Source organism: Triturus cristatus, chromosome 3_2 (assembly GCF_964204655.1).
Source record: "Triturus cristatus chromosome 3_2, aTriCri1.1, whole genome shotgun sequence".
NCBI lineage: Eukaryota > Metazoa > Chordata > Amphibia > Caudata > Salamandridae > Triturus > Triturus cristatus.
Window position 1 is genome coordinate 959,367,744 of NC_140584.1, and position 16,442 is coordinate 959,384,185.

The following is a 16,442-nucleotide window of genomic DNA, read 5'->3' on the forward strand; positions in this document are numbered from 1 at the left end:
TTAGCTTGCGTTGCACTCTTCTTTTCAGTCCTGTAATTCATCAAGGCAGGCCTAACTTAATTTCCGTTCCTCTCTGTGGAGCAGGGATCAAGCACTGGTGTATTCAACTTAATCAGTCCCTGTCCACTGCTCACGACATGATTGAGGTACTATTTTGTTCTATTTCACTTTTTGTGCCCTGCAAACAGAAGGCGTGTGACTGGCAAAAACGTGCCAGTAAGGCAAAGAAGATTGCAAAGATTTATTTTCTATAGTTAACTTTAATTTATTTTCCCAGGTCTTCTTTCTTTTATTTTTGCTCATGGGAGCTGTTCTCAAAATATGAGGATTATTTTATAGCAAAGGGACATTGTTTCATTCTTATGTGTAATTACTGAAATTATGCTTTAACACATAATCGCACAGTACACCCCACTCCACCCCACTCCAATCCGCCCCACTGCAATCCACGCCAATCCATCCCACCTCACTTCACACCAATCTGTCCCACTCAATCCAATCCACCCCAGACCAATCCAATCCACCTCACTCCAATCCAAACTACTCACCTCAATCCAATCCACTTCAATCCAGCACTATCCAATCCTCTCAATCCACCCCACTCCAATCTGCCCCACTCCGATTCGCTCCTCTCATACCCAAAACAATCTGCCCCACTTCAATCCAAAACAATCTACCCCACTACAATCTAAAATAATCTGCAGCTCGCCAATCTGTTCTACTCCTCTCTAAAACAATATGACCCACTCCAATCTGCCCCACTCCAATCCAAACAATCTTCCTCACTCCAATCTACCCCACTCTAATCCGCCCAACTCCAATCTGCCTCACTCCAATCCAAAACAGCCTGGCCCACTCTAATATTCCCCACTCAAATCCAAAACAATTAGCCCCACTCCAGTCTACCCCACTACAATCCTAAACATTCTGCCCCACTAGAATTCAAAACATTCTGCCCCACTCAATCCAAAACAATCTTCCCACTCCAATCCACCCCACTCCAATCTGCCCACTTCAATCAAAAACAGTCTTCCCCACTTCATTCCAAAATGATGTGCCCCCCTCCAGTCTAAAACAATCCGCCCCACTTCAGTCTGCCCACACCAATCTGCCCACTCCAGTCCAAAACAATCTGCCCAACTCTATTCCAAAACAATCTGCCCACTCCAATCAGCCCCACTCCAATCTGCCCCGCTCCAAACCACTTCAATCCATCCTACTCCAGTCTGCCCCACACAAGTCCAAAGCAATCTTCCCCACTCCAATCGGCCTCACTTCTCTCTGCCGCACTCTAGTCCTTCCAACTTCAATCCAAAACAGTCTGTCCCACTCTAATAAGTCCCACTCTGATCTGCCCCAGTCCAATCCCCCCAAAACTGCCTACTCCAATCCAAAACAAACTGCCCCACTTCAGTCTGCCCCACTCCAATCTGCCCCAATCCAATCTTCCCCACTCCAATCTGCCCCACTGTAATCTGCCCCACCTCACCCCAATCCACAGACTCCATCCCAATTCACCCCACTCCAATCCAACACAATCCACCCCACTCCAGTCCAATTCATCCCACACCAATCCAATACACTCCAATCCAATCTACCCAACTCCAATCCAATCCACCTCACCCCACTCCAATCCACCACAATCCACCCCACTCCAATCCAATCCACCTCACCCCAATCCAATCCAACCCATTCCCGCCCCAATCCACCCCACTCCAATACAATCTACCCCACTCTAATCCAAAACAATCTGCCTCTCTCTAATCTGCCTCACACCAATTTGCCCAACTCCAATCCAAAACAATCCGCCCCACTCCAATCTGCCTCATTCCAATCCAAAAGAATCTGCCCCACTCCAAACCGAAACAATCTACGCTACTACAATCAGCTCCACTCCAATCCAAAACAATCTACCCCACTCCAAGCAGCTCTACTCCAATCCAAAACAATCTGCCCCACTCCAATCAAGAACAACCTGCCCGCTCCAATCTCCCCCACTCCAATCCAAAACAATCTGCCCCACTCCAATCCAAAACAATCCATCCACTCCAAACCACCTCACCCCAATCCAATCTACCCCACTCCAATCTAATCTACCCCACCCCAATCCAATCTACTCCAATCCAGCCAAATCCAATCTATCTCACTCTAATCCACCCAAACTCAATCAAATCTACCCCACCCACATCCAGTTCACCCCACCCCTATCCAAACCACCTCAATCCAATCAACCCCACTCCATCCAATCCAATCCCCCCACGGCAATACAATATACTTCACTTCAATCCACCCCACTCCAATTCACCCCCTCCATTCCATCCGACTCCATTCTACCTTACTCCATTTCACCCCACTCAATCCACCCCAGCCCACTCCAGTCCTATCCACCCCACACCACTCCACCCCATTTCAATCCACCCCACTCCAATCTACTACACCCCATTCAGTCCATCCCACTCAAATCCACCCCACTCTACTTCAATCCACTCCACACTATCCCAATCCAACACACACCACCTCAGTTCAGTCCACCCCACTCCATCCACCCCCCACACTGTACTCCACCCCACCCCACCCCAGTAAAATCCATCCCACTCCAACCCCATCCACCGCACTCCAATCCAATCCACCCCCTCCAGTCCAGTCCAATCCACTTCCTCCACTCCATTTTAAATCACCCCCTCCAAACTACCATACTCAATCCAATCCACCCCACCCCAATCTAATCTACCCCACTCCAAACCAATCTAAACCACCTCACCCCATTTTACTCCACCTCACCCCATTTCAATCCACCCCACTCCAATCTAATTCACCCCAACCAGTACAACCCCACCTCACTCCACTCAATCCACCCCACTCTACCCCAATCCATTCCACCCCAATCTACTCCAATCCAATCCACCCCACTATCTCAATCCACTCCAAACCTCTCCACGATACCGCAAAACACATTGCCAAATCCAATAGCTCTTGAATAGGGGAGACATATTGGCTTTGCCAGTGCTTGTTTTGTTTCTCTTCTGTTCCCTTTGGTGGTTAGGTTAACTAAGGTTTTCCTTCGTCCGAACCTGAGTGTTGCTACCTACTGGTCTGTTCTCCTGCTTCCCTGCAGTCATCCTTGGATGCAGGGTATCCGCGACTGGAGTAGAGCATCATATTCAGTCCCTGGCCAGTACCCTGGTTGTCTGAGGGCTAGTCACAGTCTCTCAGCTTCCAATTAGTGGTAAGCCAGCCCTATTGTCCTCACTCATGAATCATCACCTTCTTATGCATATATACTCAGATTGATGATGCCTTATTTTATAGTGTTACAGGGGTCACAAGTCAGTTCATTGCACCCCGAAGTTTCATTGCCACGCGCCTTCCACCATCACATGCTGCAGAGGCCTGTGGTTCAAGACTATGACAATGTTTCTTCTCTCTGTGTACCTTTCTCATCTTGCCATACACAGCCTCTGCAGAGACTGGTGTTCAGTACAGCTTTCAGGTGACTCGAAAGGGAAAGGAGTGGGGTTAACATCAGAGTCCCTGGCCCGTGCATCACTGAAATCCTGACACAGTGACACAACCTTCTTCAGGGCAGCATATTTGGGAAAATCCTACTGGATGGCTTGCGTCCAAGGCCCTCCATATTGTTCTAATTTTTAAATTTCGCTCAGTACGCCTCTTTAAGAGCACCCTCAAATCAAAAAGCACTACTCTGTTTTTTGGACCTTCTGTTTTTGAGGTCCAGTCTAGGAGTTGAACATTCTCTGTACAGGATAGCCCCCTGCCTCATGGATGGTCATATTCTGAAAAATTAATTTTTTCACAATTGGCTGTGCTTAAAGCTTCTGGCTGGGCACTCTTGGCAGCAGACTGAGCACTTTGACCCGCCTTTGTGGAATAATTGGCGTGGTATAGATCTCTCAATCACTCAGTCTATTACACAATAATTTTATTATCAGACGTGTTTAGTGTCACCTAATCCACGCCGATTCCCCCTTGGTAGAACCTGCATGTCCCAGTAATGAGTATGGATCAATACATCCTGTGGCAGACTTCAAATGGAACTGACCGGTATTCCAAACCAGCAGGCAAACCCCAAGATCACATAAAGTAGCCCTAGGACCAACCTCCGTCATACAACAGTTTTTTGGCATCTGATGAGAGACTTTTATGCGTGTAATGAGATGAAGGGAAGGCCCATGTAGGAATTGGAAATTGTTGGTGAACTTAATATCGAGTCACTCACTTTTGCTGTGATGTTAAGTTGCATGTTTTTGGATGGCACACATTTAGGGGTGTAGCTTGGTCCTCAGATTGGGGGGATGGGTGTGAGCATCAGATTTACCGACCATCACGCTGGCATATAATGTTAAAATGCATTATATGACAAGCAGGGTGCATGAAAGGGGCTTACGAGGCAGTGGAAAGGGAGAGGAAAGGGATTAATAGGAGAACTCAACGAGAGAAACAAAATATTTTGTAAAAAAATAATATTTTTTAGGGCTTTTAAAACAAAGATGAGAGAGTTTGTGTGTGTTTTTCTCAGTATGTATATGCAAAAATCACAGGTGAAATCTGACAGACACCTCACCATACCTGACTGAAAGCACCTGTACCCAACTAGTTATCAGAAAATACATTTATTAGTGGGGCGCCTCATTAGAAGCTACTGCAAAGATGCAAGATGCAGGCTGCACTGCATCATTTTTAGGTCTCGCTGAGACAGCGAAAGCTGTCTCTTTGAGACATTTTGTAAGTGGGCTTTCAAAAGTGCTACCCACATGGTTTTGCTGGCCTAGGGCTTGAGTGCACGATGGCGTGCACGTGCACAGCTGCTCCTCTGCTCCTTGCATTCCCCCCTCCCTTCTCACCCAGCCCTTTGATGCTCTGCTCGATTACTTTCACTTTAGCCGCTTTGACCCTTGCATTCCCCCCTCCCTTCTCACCCAGCCCTTTGATGCTCTGTTCGATTACTTTCACTTTCGCCGCTTTGATGTTTGATCGCAAACGCGATCACTTCCGCTTGGCATAGCCTGTACTTGTTCTCTTTGTCCTCACATATGTTCTTCCCTCTATGTTTTTCTCTCTGGTCTCACATGTGCTATTCCCTCTGTATTTTCACTCTGCCCTCACATGTGCTTTTCCCTCTCCATTTTTCTCTCTTTCCTCACACATGCTATTCCCTCTGTATTTGTCTCTCTTCCCTCACATGTACTCTTCCCTCTGCATTTTTTCTCTATGCTCTCACATGTGCTCTTCGCTCTGTATTTTTTTCTCTGCCCTCACATGTGTTCTTCTCTCTATATTTTTCTCTCTGCTCTCACATGCTCTCTTCCCTCTATGTTTTTATCTCCGGTCTAACATGCGCCCTACCCTCTGTATTTTTCGCTTTGCTCTCACATGAGCTTTTCCCTCTCTATTTTTCTCTCCTCCCTGACATGGACTCTTCTCTCTGTATTTTTCTCTCTGCCCTCACGTGCTTTTCCCTCTGTATTTTTCTCTCTGCCCTCACATACTCTTCCCTGTATGTTTTCCTCTTTGCCCTCAGGTGCACTCTTCCCTCTGATCACATGCATACACAACTATGCACACATACAAACACACACATGCATTTACACACACATATGAACATATACAAACACACACAGACATGCATAAACATATGCATATACATGCACACCAACACACCAACCCCACATACACATATAAACAAGCACGCACACCAACATACTCAAACACATATACATACACACAAACATGCATACACAGACACAGGTATACACACAAACATATGTGTACACATCCATGAAGACAAATGAACACAATGACACACCCATACTTGCACACCAACACACACATGCATACACAAACATATACACATACAAACACACACACATGCATACACACACAGATATATACATATAGACACACACACTATGCACACATACGCATCTCCCGTACTGTCTCAGGGGAAGAGTCGGTGTCAGCTGTCTCCTAGAGGGAGATCTCGCATGAGACAGTAAGACTCAGAGACATGTGGCGGTGGGGAGAGACAGACATGCCTCCCTTTAATTGTGTTGTTGCAAGATGGTGACTATCTTCTGCCACTGGTGCATTCAGATAAGCGGCAGGAAGTTCGTCGGACACATGCACTGGTTTCAATTTCAAGAAAGTGGGGTGAACGTTTCACAGATCGGGAGTGTGTGTCAACACGTGTTTCTCCTTCACGGCAAGGCCAATCAGTACGTTTTGTTTAACCGTGTGGTCATGAATCCTTTAATTGCATAAGTGAGCGGGTATGGATGTAAACAAAAATGTAACACTAATACCACATTTTCTGTCACTCTTGTGAACAGGTTTGCTGTGAATGTATGTGTAATAGCCCGCTGGACAGGGGAGGGGAAACGACCCCGGGCAGTGAGGACCAACCTGTGTGGAGGTGGATGGCCTGTCAGAAAAATGATGGAAACAAAAACTAAAGTATTCTTCAAAGAAGTCTCTGCTTCTTTTATTATCCTTTTTTTTCCAAAGAGTATGCAAGTAAGTTTGAACACCAGAGTTCTCGAGCTCCTCGTAGGCCGTTGTCTTCCCTGGCGAGGTTTGGACAACAAGTCCCGCTTCGGGTTGTTCTCTTCTTCGGCTGGTCTTTAGAGGAGTCCGGCCCCCAGAACATAGAAAAATAACAGAGAAGCGGGGGTTACTAGTCTGTACGTGCGTTAGTCTTTCATTTTCGTGCTACCGTCACCAGGGAGTGTGTTCCTAAAGGGGGTTAACTAACTAAAGATGACTGCGCTATACAAAAGTGAGTGGGACCGTGTGCTATTCGGTCTGAGAAGGGCAATGGCAAACAGCGGCAGGTTTTTCACACCCACTCTCTCGTGCACGTTTACAGCCCCATGAGGCCCTGACCGGCCCACCACCACAATGAACCCCGAGCGGTCACTTGCCTTGCGCCACGACCCAGGAATTGGGCCGCGCCGCTTGGACCTTGGGTGTTCTCCGGTGTATCTGTGCCTCCGACTTCTCCGGTGTTCGGCTCTCCCGTGTTCCTCTGCTCTTCGATACCGCTGGGCTCCACTCGCTCTGGTCTCCCGATCGACTCTGGAATCCTTCTCGGTTCGTTCTCAGCTCCGCTCTCGTCGTCCGCCTCCTTCCGTCGCGTCTCTTCCTGTTGGCAGAGATCGCTTCCTTTGCTCTCCGCCTCTTTACCGTCCTGGACCGCCCTTCTCTCCGCCTCCAGCTGGTCGTTGCACCAATCTTGTGCGTCTGACGCGGATGACGTTGGCTGATACGTCAGGAGGGTTTGCGCCACTAGACCGCTCTGTCCTTCCGGTGAGGAGTCGCGGTCCACTTTGCAAGAGTTCCGGGGTTCCGGCTCATCGGAACTCTCACACATCCCCTCCCTTATGAATGGACGTAGGGGCCATTCAGAGGATGGATGGCAGGAGAGATAGTCTGGACTGACGTTTCGTGTCCCAGGAACATGGATCGTCTGGAAAGAAAAAGGTTGTAATGCAAGAAACCACCGAAGGATACGTGAATTAGTGTTCTTGTGACGGGACAGCCAGGTGAGAGGGGCATGGTCTGTTACAATGGTGAACTGGCGTCCCAGCAGGTAATACTGTAGTGCCTCTACAGCCCACTTGATAGCGAGGCATTCAATCTCGATTGTTGAATACCGGGTTTCACGGGGAAACAGTTTACGACTTATGTACAGTACTGGTCGTAAGTCACCCTTGGGGTCTGGCTGGCTTAAAACGGCCCGAGGCCGAGTCCCGAGGCATCCGTTTGTAGGACAAAAGGCTTGTCAAAATCAGGGCAGCTAAGGACAGGGGCTGTACAGATGGCTTCCTTTAAGGCACAAAAGCTATCCTCTTGTTCTTGAGTCCAGTCCTGTATACGTGTGGAGCAGGTTTTCGTTAACAGGGCAGTAAGGGGACTAGCTAGGGAGGAAAAGGAATAAACCTACGGTAATACCCTATAAATCCCAAGAAGGAACGGATGTCCTTTTTCGTGGCTGGTTTTGGGATGCTTTTAACGGCTTCTACTTTGTTTATTTGGGGTTTTATACACCCTTCCGTGATGGTATATCCCAAGTACTGGATCTCGTTTGTACCCAACAGGGATTTCTTTGGGTTGATCGTGAGGCCTGCGGCCTGAATAGCAGAAAATACCTTCCCTAGATGATACAGGTGGTCCTCCCATGTCTGACTGTAAATGACGATGTCGTCCAAGCAGGCTGCGGCATAGGCCGTGTGTGGTTTCAGTATGGTATCTATCAGTCTTTGGAACGTGGCAGGTGCCCCATGCAGGCCAAAGGGTAGGACCTTAAATTGATACAGACCAGAGGGGGTGGCAAATGCGGTCTTTTCTTTGGACTGAGGGGACAAGGGTATCTGCCAATAGCCTTTTGTAAGGTCTAAGGTTGACATGAACCTGGCTTTTCCGAGTCGCTCTATTAATTCGTCGATTCTGGGCATAGGGTAGGTATCGAATTTAGTTAAGGCGTTCACTTGTCGAAAGTCTATACAGAAACGGAGACTTCCGTCAGGTTTCGGTACAATGACAATCGGGGAGCACCAGTTGCTCTGGGATGGCTCGATGATCACCGCGCTTAACATGTCTACTACCTCCTTTTCCACTGCTTCCCTACGTGCTGCTGGGATGCGATAAGGTTTTTGCTTCACTATTTTTTTCTCCGAGGAGATTATCTCATGGTGGACTATAGAGGTTAAACCGGGAGTGGCTGAAAACAGGCCGGGAAAACTGTTGGTTAGACTCTCTAACTGAATTGTTTGATGATGGGACAGTACATTCCCCTTTGGCACCGGGTCGGTTGCTCTCTCTTGTTTTGCTGGGAGTGATATGTCTGCCTGTCTGTCTGAACATACCAGATAGGCGGGGTTGGAGGGTGGTGGTTCTTCCCATTTTTTTAACAGATTGACGTGGTATATTTGCTTACCTCTAGCGCGATGAGGTAGTTTTACGCTGTATGTAACTGGAGTTACTTGGTGGTCTATCTCATAAGGTCCCTGCCACTTCATTAGGAGTTTATCCTCGGTAGAGGGAAGCAGCAGTAGTACCCTGTCCCCTGGTTTAAACTCTCGCAGTCTGCTTCGTTTGTCATAGTGTGTCCTTTGTGTTTCCTGTGCCCGCTTCATGTTGTCATGTACGACTCCCCATATGTGAAATAAAGATGTTCTGACGTCTGTGGCATATTGTAACAGGGGTTTTCCTTCCTCGTCCTCCTCCTCCCATTGTTCGGCTGCCATGTCAAGGAGGGTCCTGGGTTTCCGCCCGAAAAGTATTTCAAAGGGGGAATACCCAGTGGATTTTTGTTCATGGGATCGTAAGGCAAATAGAACGAGAGGTGGCTGGCGATCCCAATCCCTTCCTGTGTCAGAGATGACCTTGCGGAGGAGGTGTTTAATGGTTTTGTTATAACGCTCCACAAGGCCATCTGTTTGGGGGTGATATACGGAAGTCCGTATTCTCTTGATTCCCAGTATATGACAGATTTGGGACATCAAACGGAACATGAACGGGGTTCCCTGGTCGGTGAGGATTTCGGAGGGAAACCCCACCCGGGAAAACAATGTGATCATGGCTTGGGCCACCGCCGGGGTGGTCATGGTGGATAAAGGAAACAGGGTAACGGCTGGCATAGTCGACTATGACCAGGATATATTGGTGTCCACGGGCTGAGGGAGTCAAAGGGCCTACTAGGTCCATGCCCACTCTCTTAAATGGGACATCAATGATGGGCAGTGGCTGTAATGGGGCCTTCGCGGGGGTCTCGGGGCAGGTATATTGACATCGGACACAGGCAGCGCAGTGCCTAGCTACATCCCTGTACACACCAGGCCAAAAGAACCGCTCCAGAAGATATTTCAACATTTTCTCTTTGCCACAATGACCCCCCCACCTTGTTATGTGCTAGTAGGAGAACGTGTTCACGGTATATGTTTGGGACGAGCAACTGGGTCTTGGTCAGGGGGCCCTCTGTCACCTTTCGATATAACAGTCCCCGTTTTATGAAAAAGTGAGGTCCTACCTGTCTGGGCGTTGTTTCTTGTGCTTGTTCCCAAGCATTCTTGAGTGCGCTATCTTCTCGTTGGGCCGTTCGGAAACTGCACGGCGTTGATGGGCTGGAGTCTGTGAGAGAGAGAGGAAAGGCGTGACGTGACCACGAGGTCTGTATGTACTCCCTTTTCCCCGCTCTTTTCTCTCTTTTGCTCTTCTTGTCCCTGGTTTGTGGTATCTCCAACTCTACCTCTCTGTACGGGGCTTCCTGCAACCAGGCCTGGGTTTGTGTTTTTAGCCCGTCCATGTACTGCTGGAATTTAGGATGGTCTGTCCCTATTATAACTGCTTCAGGCAAGGAGGGTATGATGCCTACATTCCTTAAATGTGGGTCGTTGTCGACCTCTAGAAGGACTTTTGCTACTGGATATGTTTTGGTGTCCCCATGGACGCTTGCCACTCTTACTTGTTCTGTTGCTTGAATCTGGGGTTTCAATATCAAAGAGCTATCTACTACTGTCACGTGACACCCTGTGTCGAGCAATGCTTGTTTCTTTTTCCCATTAACGAAAATCTCCTTTTTATACTGGATGGGATCAGTGTTGGCTACCAAAACCCTACCGCGACTATAACCCACCTCCATGGGTTCGGGTACAGGGGTACGATGGGGACACTGCCTAGCAATATGGCCCCACTCCGCACAGTTATAACACTGTGGACCTTGTCCACCGGATCCTACTGTGTGGGGCTGTCAGGGAATGAAAGGGGGGGATATAAGAGGTCTACTTTCAGAGAGACTAGTACTCTTCGGGATGGTATGTGTCTGAGGACGAACTGAACTGGGAGTGCTCTGGTAGCGGCTATACTGGTTTTAAAGTCTGGGGCCCTATGGAAAGCACAAGCGAGGTCAACAGCTGATGCGGACGTGAGCATCGGGCGTTGCTTGATCCAGGACCGGGTACTAGGTGGTAAGGCGTCTAGGAATTGTTCCAGGTAGACTTTTTCTACAACCTCGTCCAGGGTAGAAGTGTGTGGGGTTAACCATCTATGTCCCATGTCCCGTATCCGAAAGTACAACGCTCTGGGGTTTTCTCCTACGGACCATTTTCCCCTCCGGAACTTATTTCGGTAGTGCTCTTCATCACATCCCATCCGTTCGAGTATAGCCCTTTTCACATCTACATAGGGAGTCGTACCGGTGGGATTGGCGGATTGGTAAGCGGCCTGTAGTTCTCCGGATAGCAGGGGAGCTATGTATTGGCCCCACCTTTCCTGTGGCCAGGCCGCTGTGGTGGCCACTCTCTCAAAGTTTAAAAAGAAATAATCGGGATCTTCTCCTGCTTGATATTTCTGAAGCACCGTCCCAGGGACGTTTGGACGAACCTGTGTGTTGACAATAGTGTCAGTTAGCCGTAGAATGGCCGTATCTTGGACCTGTTGGTTTGTTGCGATGAGGGTGGCCTGGTCTTTCAGAGCTCCCTGTACGGTTTCTCGCTCTACTTGAGCGGCTTGGATTTGTTGTTCTAACACCAACTGCAGGTGTCGTTGGCCTTCGGCCAACTGCGAGATGACGTTCTCCATGGGCACGGGTTGTGTCATGAGGCGACACGAATTCAGGAAGGATAAAGAAAAACGGGGAGAAGGAAAAAATAATCCTACTTCTGACACCACTTGTAATAGCCCGCTGGACAGGGGAGGGGAAACGACCCCGGGCAGTGAGGACCAACCTGTGTGGAGGTGGATGGCCTGTCAGAAAAATGATGGAAACAAAAACTAAAGTATTCTTCAAAGAAGTCTCTGCTTCTTTTATTATCCTTTTTTTCCCAAAGAGTATGCAAGTAAGTTTGAACACCAGAGTTCTCGAGTTCCTCGTAGGCCGTTGTCTTCCCTGGCGAGGTTTGGACAACAAGTCCCGCTTCGGGTTGTTCTCTTCTTTGGCTGGTCTTTAGAGGAGTCCGGCCCCCAGAAACATAGAAAAATAATAGAGAAGCGGGGGTTACTGGTCTGTTCGTGCGTTAGTCTTTCATTTTCGTGCTACCGTCACCAGGGAGTGTGTTCCTAAAGGGGGTTAACTAACTAAAGATGACTGCGCTATACAAAAGGGAGTGGGACCGTGTGCTATTCGGTCTGAGAAGGGCAATGGCCAACAGCAGCAGGTTTTTCACACCCATTCTCTTGTGCCCTTTTACAGCCCCATGCAGCCCTGACCGGCCCACCACCACAATGAACCCCGAACGGTCACTTGCCTTGAGCCACGACCCAGGAATTGGGCCGCGGCGCTTGGACCTTGGGCGTTCTCCGGTGTATCTGTGCCTCCGACTTCTCCGGTGTTTGGCTCTCCCGTGTTCCTCTGCTCTTCGAAACCGCTGGGCTCCACTCGCTCTGGTCTCCCGATCGGCTCTGGAATCCTTCTCAGTTCGTTCTCGGCTCCGCTCTCGTCGTCCGCCTCCTTCCGTCGCGTCTCTTCCTGTTGGCAGAGATCGCTTCCTTTGCTCTCTGCCTCTTTACCGTCCTGGACCGCCCTTCTCTCCGCCTCCAGCTGATCGTTGCACCAATCTTGTGCGTCTGACGCGGATGACGTTGGCTGATACGTCAGGAGGGTTTGCGCCACTAGACCGCTCCGTCCTTCCGGTGAGGAGTCGCGGTCCACTTTGCAAGAGTTCCGGCTCATCGGAACTCTCACAGTATGAATGAGAATGGCGTTTTAGAATACGTTGCATGGAAAAGGGTCAACATGGTGTATACGTGTTTTTGGGTGTTTTTTTATTTTTTTTAAATTAATTTTTTATTGCATGGATAACGTCATGATATACCGGATTCGGATGCTTCATTGCAGATCAGTTGTTTGGCCCGTGGTTATTTACGAGTTTGGAAAATACTTTTGTATTGTTTCGATTCTTTTTGTCTCTGCCCTATCTCTTGGCAGCGTCCTTACTCTCTCCCATCTTCTCTCTCCACCTCTTTGCTACATATTCTCTCGTAATGTTTTCATTTTCCCCAACTCTCCTCTTTACTCTCTCTAATTCTTTTTTTGCTCCTTTTCTGTCTCTGTCCCTTCTCTCTTCTTTCTCTCCCCACCTGTCCCTTCTCTAACCCCACTCCTCTTCCTCTTCCCGCCCCCCCCCCCCATCCCTCTCTCTCGCAGTACTGCAGCATAGGCAGCACCAGGTCTCTGATGCCTTCTCAGTGTTGGCCCTGGGGGTGGAGGAGGTAAGTCAGCCCCCAAGTGAATCCCATTATCAACAAATAGTGAACCTCTATTAACCAACAAGTACGGAGCGGTCTCGGGTGACGGCTGATGCGAACAGTGATCTGATCTCGGCCCCGGCAGGGCCTGTCGGGTGGGGGTGTTACCTTACACTAGGAGAGTAAGTAAAAGTAATATCCTCCCCTCCCCCCACTCCACCACTGTCTCTCCTCACCCTCCACCTCTCTCTCTCCTCCACTTCTGATTCCCTTCCAACTCGGTCTCTCCTTACCCTCCACCTCAGTCTCTCCTTACCCTCCACCTCCGTCTCTCCTCACCCTCCACCTCCGTTTCTCCTCACCCTCCACCTCCGTCTCTCCTCACCCTCCACCTCCGTCTCTCCTCACCCTCCACCTCCGTCTCTCCTCACCCTCCAACTCTGTTTCTCCTCACCCTCCACCTCACCCTCCACGTGTCTCTCCTCACCCTCCACCTCACCCTCCTCACCCTCCACGTGTCTCTCCTCACCCTCCACGTCTCTCCTCACCCTCCACGTGTCTCTCCTCACCCTCCACACGTGTCTCTCCTCACCTCCACATGTCTCTCCTCACCCTCCACACGTCTCTCCTCACCCTCCACACGTCTCTCCTCACCCTCCACATGTGTCTCTCCTCACCCTCCACACGTGTCTCTCCTCACCCTCCACACGTGTCTCTCCTCACCCTCCACACGTGTCAATCCTCACCCTCCACACGTGTCTCTGCTCACCCTCCACACGTGTCTCTGCTCACCCTCCACGTGTCTCTGCTCACCCTCCACGTGTCTCTCCTCACCCACCACGTGTCTCTCCCCACCCTCCACACGTCTCTCCTCACCCTCCACACGTCTCTCCTCACCCTCCACACGTCTCTCTCCTCACCCTCCGTGTCTCTCCTCACCCTCCGTGTCTCTCCTCACCCTCCACGTGTCTCTCCTCACCCTCCACGTGTCTGTCCTCATCCTCCACGTGTCTCTCCTCACCCTCCATGTCTCTCCTCACCCTCCATGTGTCTCTCCTCACCCTCCACCTCCGTCTCTCCTCACCCTCCAACTCTGTTTCTCCTCACCCTCCACGTGTCTCTCCTCACCCTCCACGTGTCTCTCCTCACCCTCCACACGTGTCTCTCCTCACCCTCCACACGTGTCTCTGCTGCACGCCTCACACTGCTGCACACCAAACACTGCTGCACGCATCACACTGCTGCACGCCTCACACTGCTGCACGCCTCACACTGCTGCATGCCACACACTGCTGCACGCCACACACTGCTGCATGCCGCTGCACGCCACACACTGCTGCACGCCTCACACTGCTGCACGCCACACACTGCCACACACTGCTGCACGCCGCACACTGCTGCACGCCACACACTGCTGCACGCCACACACTGCTACACGAAACATTGCTGCACGTCACACACTGCTGCACGGCACACACTGATGCAACCGGCACACTGCTGCACGCCACACACTGCTGCACACTGCTGCATTACTCACTGCTGCATGCTGCATGACACTGCTGCACGCAGCACACTGCTGCACGCAGCACACTGCTGCACGCCGCACACTGCTGCACGCCGCTGTACGCCACAGTGCTGCATGCCTCACACTGCTACACGAAACACTGCTGCACGCCGCACACTGCTGTACGCAGCACACTGCTGCACGCCGCACACTGCTGCACGCCGCTGCACGTCACAGTGCTGCATGCCTCACACTGCTACACAAAACACTGCTGCACGCCGCACACTGCTGCATGTCGCACACTGCTGCATGTCGCACACTGCTGCATGTCGCACACTGCTGCACGCCTCACACTGCTGCACGCCGCATACTGCTGCACGCCGCACACTGCTGCACTCCACACACTGCTTTTATGCGAGTTTATGCTACTGACATTGTAAGTGACAATGCCTTTTATTTGTTTTAAAACCAAAACATAAATAAAAGGCATTGTAATTTTACAATGCCAATAGCTCAAACTCTTATAAATGCGAGACCTATTGCATTGCAAATGCTTGTTTGACCTGCGAAAAGTGGTGTGCAGGCATGCCAACGGTTTTTCACAGCGGGCACAAAAGGACTGAGATGCGCTCCAACTGAGTTGCGCACAGAGAAATGAGACTTTCTGCCCAAAGTAAACCTAGGGTAAGAGCAATTAATAAGTTGTGCTCTAAGCCCCAGGGGGTAACAGTGATCCTCTGCATCTATGTGCCTAATTAATGCCTCTGCCACCTGATATGGGGGACTGTACATCCTACGTTTACTCGGATGGGGAGAGGCTACTAGAGCGGGAGGGGGTAGTGCCTGTTGTGGAACGTAATAGGGGCCACAACCCTGCATTCACTTAACATAAACTGAATTGTGTAGTAATTAGTTCTGTTGCGTGATTAAAGTATTGACTTCTTCTAAAAGCCAGCACTAGTCTGGACATTCATTTATTCTGTCTGCTTGTTGATTGAGCTCTGGCCTCTTGCCCCCGCAGTACTCCAGTGAGATGCCTGTGACTGCTCACGCTTGTTAACCTGTGAGTCAAATGCAGAAACTGTTGCACTTGGCCCAGGTTATTGAGCCATAGTAGGATAGACCCCCGTGCACCGATGGCAAATGACCTCAACTACCAGGACTGCCACCCGCTATCCCCTATCTGCCCTGCAGCCATCGAGCGGGGGCTGGCAGCTTGTCCATGGGTACTTTGTGATTTTATAATTTAGGTCTCTAACTTGGCATGTTAAGTTGTGTCTCTAAGAATTTTGCCTGTGATAGAAAATGTTGTCTTTTAAAAATGTTCTCCAAATGTTGATATTTTTAGTTGTTGACTTGTCTCGGAGAAGGATCTGTTTCCATTGGCATTTCATGCGGTGTATCATCTGTCTCCCTGAGTTGCAGAGTACCATCCTTTGCATTTCTTGGTTCATAGTCTTTTTTTAGTCTATTTGGCCTTTATTAAATGTATGGGATTTTAATAGATGATAACTACTCAACTGATCATTTTATTTTCCCTATCTAATCAGACAATGTTTCTACTCTGGCAAGTATACTATCCATTAAAGGATGTGAGGAGTTGGCGGGCAAAGTCTAAGGGCCCGATTACGATGCGGGCTGAAACAGCTCCGACCGTCGGTCGGAGCCCTTCAGCCCACATCGTAATCGGCTGGTCGGATTCCTTTCCGACCGACCCATTTCAATGGGGTCAGTCGGA